We start from the raw sequence: 8,125 nt of genomic DNA on the forward strand, positions 1-8,125 counted from the left end.
AAAGCGTAGACAAGGACAGTCGTAAAAATGCCATAAAAGTTAATGTTACGTTCTATTATTTTGCCGCCAATTATAGTAACGATCTTGCATTTTCTCCGGATGTGGCTATTTAGTGATTGCATCTACCATTATGAGATGGTTATTTAGCAATTTAACTTTTTATGCGACTTGTAAAACATCTTTACCTCTTATCTTATTCCTTACTAGAAACTTGTGGATAAATATGTTGATTTAAGTACAGTCATTAAGTGCAAGTGGGGAATTGATAACTTGAAATTATAAGCCCATGCAGAAAAATACCTGAACTTATTGAGTATTTAATTTTGCTCCTAATTATAAAAGGCGAAATCGATTGCGGACTTCAGTAATTTACAACGAAAATAAATTCGGTTCTTAATATTTTTCAGCACAATCACATTTGGACAAATAATTTTTGGTCCGAATTAGAATTAGTCAATTAAAGTTTAACTTGTATTATATATAAACATTAGGCTAAGTACTTTTCTAAGCTAAACTGTGAACAAAAGCTTAGTATTAGTGTTGAGGAATGTTGGGCAAAGTAAAGCTAATTAAAGGTATTGAAATATCTTTAAGTACCTACATAGATATCGATGGAAAATATGTAGATGACCTTAATTGATAGATTACAACCACACATTTTCAGTTACGAGCTTAACGCTTCAATAGTGGACAAGAGCGTCTTAGGAGGAAGGAGGGAGGTACATTGCAATAAATTGTTCATAAAAGTTCCTCTTTAAAAGCTGCTATTTTCGAAACATACCACTTTCCTCCTAATATTTACGCGGTATTGAAAACATTGCCATTCGTTATTTACTTACACATCATATCCAAAACAATGCTGCCGCTAACGGTGTCTGTAACATAGCCGCTGGGAGAGTTTGTGCCGTCACGGTCGCCGCACGCGCAACCAGTGTCCGTACAGTTTATACACTTGTCGCAAACACGTTTATCGAGGCCAATAGAATTGACACCCGATATCACGAAGCCCTTATTTCATTTTAATACTTAGACTAGTTTTCTGATGCTTCTATGACATTTTTCCTTTAGAAATGTAGGGATCATGTTATTTGCGGGTGGGTTGCGATAAAAGACAGAAAAATTAAATTAAGCTAGTTGCAAAGTAGACCCTGTTATAGATTAGGTACTAAGTGTACCTCTGACTCTTTCTTGTTTAGTTTGTATAACTATAATATCTATCTTCTGCATAGATATTGATAGAAAGTGTTTGATATAATTCCGTCATATGAAAACTACAATAAAAATATCAACACGCAACACGATTTCTTTCTCTCTAAATTTCAATTATTATATATACTCAATTGTTTTAACTTAGACACATTCGTAGTAAGGTTAAACACCTGTTATTATATAGTGCAATGTGTTCCGTAAAAATACAATAACATGTTTTATAAAAACGTAGTGTAAACAAAAAACAATAATATCATTGTTTGAATGCACGACTACGAAAAACTGTCTAGTTCTATCTAGTCTAGGCCAATAGTGCAATTGAAACGGTTCAGTCATGTCGGATTTGATAGATGCGAATTTAAAGAGTCTTAAAATGTTTAATTTTGGTGCTAGAGTTTTGGTGATTTCGTCATTTGGCTTGATGAAAAAGGTATACAGTAGTTAAATATGTGTAATATACGTACTCGTATAATAAGTAATAAAAACAATAATATATGTTGCTCTGGAGCATCCCTAGTGTGTAGATACTATAATAGGCCAGTATTTTTCTTTATCCGAAACTATTGCAATTTATTTGCAAGATAAGTAAAACTTTTATCTTAAACTTGGCACACTTAAAATAATTAGCATTTTCGGTGATTACTCCTTTCACTGACGCCATAATTTGGTTTTAATGCTGTTTTGGTTCTTAGAAATTTATCAGAGCGGACACAAAATAACTTTTAATTCCAAGCAATGTTAGCTCGTGCAATGCTTCGGCGTTTAATCGTCGCTGCTTCAAAGGTTTTTGCGGTTTCTGCTTAATTACCAACGAATGCGGCTAAAAGGTCGACTAAAATTCAAATAATTCTGATTCAATAAAGCAACCGTAGAACTTCAATTAGAGCACGACCCACCATTATTGGAAGTTTTTAAACGTATCGTAAATTATTCGTAAGACCTTCTCGCTTACAAATATGCAGCCAAGCTGCAAAATTGACAATTATGGGACGAAAATACATCAAGAGTCCAGTTTTGCAGATTGTTGTATTCTTATTATAAGCCTTGGCTGCGGTCGAGCACGCTTCGCTCAGAATGTGGCTTTTTGCAATAGCAGGAACTTGTCGGGTTTCATCACTATTCAATACTCACTCTGCGGCGCGAAACCGAAAGTCAATTATATCTGTATAAATCCAATTTGTAATCACTCTGCACTGCGTATTGTGTTCATAATGAATCCTCTCTTCCGATCACCAGTGTGAACGATATCAGCTGTTTAATAAATTGCAGCCGAGTTGTTTCATTTCATTCATACAATCGGGACGATAGTGATTATGACTCGCCAATTGATCGATAGATTATAATCTCGACATGTATTAGTTTTGAATTGCCCTGTCATTATATCCATTGCATTAACAATGATCGTCTTGTTTTGTTAAAACGGTTTAACCCTCATTGTCCTTCAGTCGTGTTTTGCATGATTGAATCACTCAATGTGTTTTTTATTCGCAGGTTCGACGATCTCTCAAATTACGCGGCAGGCGCAAAGAGAAGGAGAAACTCCCCTCCGGCATCACAGCTGATTACACCGCTTCATTGTTTGCTCATCTCGAGCAAGACTCTAATTACTCCAATTATCCGCTAATACCTACTTCGGGATCTAACTCCAATCTGAGCGATGAAAATAACCACCTTTCCCCGGATACCCGACCACACACGCGTGGAATAGAAAAGAAGGCGTCTTACAATCGGATAGCTCGGAGACATCTTTAAATTCGTTGAACAATCCCAACAACGCTAATACCAGCCCACGACAGCCGCAAGTTCTACCTCCCATACCACCGAGACCACCAAAACGTGGCATCCTAAAAGGACCTCGACTTAGTAATACTAGTTCTAATTCCCAAGAAAGCAATATACCAACAGCAGACACCGTTGATTATGTGAACGGTCAAGATTCCAACGTACTAGCACGTAACACCCAGCAAAATGAAATTATTTCTTATGGCATACCACCCTCCAAAAGCACTTCGTCGAGCGACGATATGCAGCAAGTACAAAACTTCACGAAAAAGGTCATTCATAGTCCTGTTGAAAATCAAGTGAAAAGTAATTACAAGAACAACGCCAGCAACCCGTCTATTACTACACAAGATATGGACGAGGTGGCGAAAACTAATGGGAACAGTTATTTAGGAGTCACTTCGACATCTCCGAGTGCTGACTCTTTGACTGATACAACGACCAATTCTTCCTTCGCCACACCACCGTTTTCTACCTCTCCTGTTGGTGAATCCCAGGGCTTCCATAGATGGTCGCGAATCAGCAATTTCGAAGATGTTTCTTACCATTGCCCCATTAAAGCCGCTGTTACTTCCTAAACCGAGAGTTTTGACGATTCAGAGACAGAAAGCTCCGCGGAATGATTTTGGATTCAGCCTCCGTCGGGCGGTGATACAGGAAAGAGTTTTTGGTGATGAAACTAAGGAATTGAATGGTCACGAAGAAAACGGCTTAACCAATGGCGAGAGCAGGTGCAACGGTAATACTGGTAACAGTGTTGTTAGTAAAGTGGTCCAAAAGGCAGTGATACTAGCTGAACCAGGGTCTTATCCGGGAGCTAGCGAGTCAGGCCTATTACCTGGCGATAGACTTCTGGAAGTAAACGGGGTCAATGTTGAAGGAAAGAGCCGAGAAGAGGTTATAGACCTCATTAAAAGCAGCAACGAATCTGTCACGATAAAGGTGAGTAATACTTTTATTACGTGTTTATTTAGTGAGCCTAAATTAAGATATCGTCATAAAAGTTAAATTTATGAAATTTTCACTTTTTACAATCTTTATTCGGTAAAAATTTACTGTATACGAGTGAAAGGCACTTAAACTGGTAAACGGTTAATAACAGTAATTGGGTAACTTTTGAAATCCAATAGTGCACTGCACTGCCTGTCCCTAACTAATAACAAAGCGTCAGTTCAATCAATAAATAAAACATTAATTTTTGTTTAGATGAATTGCCTCATCTCACTGGCTAAACATAGCTATAACAGTTATTAATGATTGGTTATTTAGCGTCAAAGTATTTTGATGATACTCTTTACAGCTTTACAATTTTGTGTTATGATTTTTTAATGTCAGCAAAGAAATGAATTTATGGTGAAGCCAAATTATTCGATTTACATTGGTTTCGTTACTATTTTAACGGTTTACTTAAATACAATACAAGGTAATGAGCAGTCGGTAGTCGCGGTTGTGTTTTATGAAATGCAGTCTCTCTGTACTGGCCCAAAGTTACTCTCCAAATTTAGATATTTGATTCGGTAAAAGAACTTGTTATGTTTTTATTCGAACAAATGATTTCACGAATTCGTAGAGCAACATAAAATTCTAAATGTAAACAATACAATTCAAAATACTTTAAATTTGGATATTGACTTAAAAGAAGCCAGGATTATTTTTACCGCTAAAACGCCTACTTTATGAGACTGCCCTAGAAAAACCCTAGAAAAGTCCTAGAAAACTCAACGGGATATAGTAGGTACTTGAATAATTTATGTAAAAAGCACGTGTGGACAACACGCAACTTTCCCCGTGACGGTATTTACCAAGAACCACTTTCGTGCTCGACTGGGCTTATTCAGGTCTCTGTACCGTGTGATGTCTTAATAAAAGATAATCCAAGTGCAAGTGTTCGTAGCCTCGATTTGGTGCGCGACTCGATAGAGTCGATAGCTTGCTATAATTATTAGTTGGAAGCAACTAGTCGCTGTTTATTAAATAAGCTGGGTTTGAGATGTTTTGCAAAAAAGGCACAACGTAGGTACTGTCACCAGCACCTATATCCAACACAAAAAACTTGCATAATATCTAATACGACTCTATTTCTAGCGCCGGTAGGACGAGTCAGATATTTTTGTACGTTCCGCTGTAACAGATATTAGGTAATGCAGGCGACTGTATAAAGTAAGTACGGTCAGCCAAATTCTAAGCTAAAAAGGCTAAACAACTTCCTATCAAATACATATGTTACTAAAGTTGAACTTCCAAGCCATAGTCGAAGTCTCGTCTTATCGGCATTATCATTTATCATTATCACTTTAGGGTGGTAGACCACATATTTGGCTGATGGTATTTTCATAACATCTATTGCAGTATTTTAGACTGTCTCGGTCATTATTAATTTTATGAATTAAATTCGGGTTTTGTTCTACGTACTTTGCTTTTAACGAAGATCGATATTTCGGCACAGTTGGATGCGCCATGATCACGAGACGACTCAACGTCGTCTACGTAAGGTAAGCGGGGAACAAAACCCGAAATAAAACCATATTATAATCTATAGCAGCATTAGCAGTATTGTCTTATCTCCGTCTAGATACCATAATCAAAGACAGAATAATTCTTGCGAAGCCTAAGGGTAGTAAGATAGTATTTATAATCCTAGCAATAGGTAGTCATTTACAGCCGCGGGTTCACGGTGGATGCAGGCCGCTTCCAAGTATAGAGGAGGCCTATGTCCAACAGTGGACGACCTAATGCTGATACGATGATGATGAGTGGCTTACCCCGTTTATGTGAACAGGTGCAACCGATAGCGGAGCTGTCAGAGTTGTCTCGTAGACGCGCCGTCGACGGCGGGGGCGACGTCGAGCTATCAGACAGCAACGTCCGAGGAGGCACGCTCAGTCGCTCCGGTAGCCGACGTTTCACCAACACTCAGGTAAGTTATCAGCTTCCGATATTTCAACGCATTTGCCATGAGTCCAGTTGCTGCCCGCCACCTTTTTTATATCGTCTCTCCATCTCATTTTTTGCGGTCTGCCCGCTGGTCTCTAACTGAGTGGAAGAGTTTGAAGGAGGCCTACACCAAGAATTTAGTAGAAGAAAGCTGAGAAGAAGAAGGTAATACTAGTGCCATGATCACGAGTAGATTGAAGAAATTGCGGGTGAATGTTAAGGTTCACTAATGTCTAAACAAATATTTTTTTTCTAATGATTCGTTTCGCAAATGTTTCATTTGGCCAAATGCATTTTGTTCTGAAACTGTAATTGTTTCAGGACATTTATAAAACTAACTTAACCTACAGGGTTCTACACTGTGGTCTTGAAACAAATCCTGAATAGTAGACAGTTTCAGGATAAAATGCATGGCGAAATTAAAGAATACCGGATGTTAATGCTGAGTAGACCGAGCTCTCTATTATCTACGCTGTTTTGGTAACGTTCTAGACGACACGGCGACGCAGTGTAGCCTAACCTCTAAATTTCTTTAAACGAAGCCCGTAAGATCATAAAGTTTTAGATTGAACCTGCTTATTTAAATTCCTCAAGTCTATCCAATTGGCAAATGTTCAAATACGGAACGAATATAAAATTTAATAAGCCGATGAATGAATTGAAACCGCAATGTAGATTTGCCGTTTTAAGTTGTTTTTTCGCGGTGATCTGGTATTGGAATTGCCCCAGAAAGTAAAATGAGAAATACTTATGTTTGGCAGTGGTTGAATACGATTGAATGAGTGAAAACTATTTTATTTATAGAGCGAAGCTTGAGATAGAAATGTTGATCGAATGTAGAGTCAACTCGTCGTCAGCGTCGGCTCTAACCCTTGATTAAGGTAAAGCAAGATTCTCTACACCGCTTCCGCGCTATAAAAATTTTATTCTGCGCTGGAAACTGGAAAATTAGCGCTTCTTGCCATCTGACGCCTAGAACGACCGCTCCTCTTGCTTTACCCCAGAGCCGTCGCTGAAATAATTCTTTGTTCCATTAATTATGATTACGTATAAACTGAATTATATCATTATCTTAGTAGAAAATATAAGGTGAACGCCCTCCGACTGATTGCAACAAGATTGCAACTATGCAAGCCGTCACACAATATGAAACGCCTATCGCATTACGTCACCTCGCAAGCTATTACAGTCGCTATAACACGTGAAGCACGTCAAAACAATCGGGACGCACTACTACTACGGGGGCTACTACGAAATACGAAAATCGAAGGTCGTATCGTACCGTCCCTCTCACTCTCGTATTAAATAATATAAGCGTCTGCGGGACGGCATGATACGAAGTTCGAATTTTGTACTTCGTAGTAGAGGGCCTGGCGCCGAGGGCCCTTGCCGCAACTTGAAGTCTATTGCCACAAAATTGTTGTAGATTTTCCGGCATGATCGAACAATTGACTGAAGCAATAACTATTGCCTGTGTTGAACAAATGAATTGATTATTATCATAAAAAAATCGTGATCTTACTTAACACAGGAAGACAGTTTCAGTTCGATAGATAAAGTGTTTGTTATTTCCATAAAAGAATAAGAAAGAAGAATAATAAATTATTTTTTTAAACCACAGTAAAAAAACATTCCTATTAAAAGATATCCGGTGGACCCCAAACTAGGCAGGAGCCTATATCTCGGGACCCTCGGAGTGCGTTTAGCAAATTAGATACAAACAGAAAACAAAAAGACAAGAAAAATATAATTTATTACAAAGAAAAGCATAAATTTACATTCAGTTTCAAACATGCGTTAAAAATAAGGGTTTGAAGTATCAGGTCGTAGATACATTGTTGTCTTTCATTCCGAGTCGGCAAATACGGAGTAGATACCACATACCACAATAGCAAATACCACAACGCACCCGAATGCTGAAGTCTCCGCCTCAACTATTATCAATAAAACCATTTTTGTCATAGTATTTACTCATCCCGTGTGTAACCGCAAATTTGTCTTTATTTAGAGGTGATGTTTTCTTCTCTTTATAAGGGGTGTCCTAAGTTTGTTGTTCGTAACAAATAGAATGAGGAAAACATTGTAACACTATTTATTAAGGATAGTATACTTTCTTGTAGAATGGACAGGAAAAATAAATTAGAGGTCGTAAGTCTTTGTCAAAAAGATCGGGAGAGTTGGGGTGCCCTGAGAGAGCTTG

The 8,125-nt window shown here is 38.0% G+C and overlaps 1 pseudogene; it reads left to right on the forward strand.

Moving 5' to 3' along the window:
* Positions 1-6,066, forward strand: part of LOC141443751 (uncharacterized) — a 6,282-nt pseudogene extending 216 nt beyond the window's left edge.
* The last annotated feature ends 2,059 nt before the right edge of the window (positions 6,067-8,125 follow it).

The sequence above is a fragment of the Choristoneura fumiferana genome, chromosome 28 (genome assembly GCF_025370935.1).
Source record: "Choristoneura fumiferana chromosome 28, NRCan_CFum_1, whole genome shotgun sequence".
NCBI lineage: Eukaryota > Metazoa > Arthropoda > Insecta > Lepidoptera > Tortricidae > Choristoneura > Choristoneura fumiferana.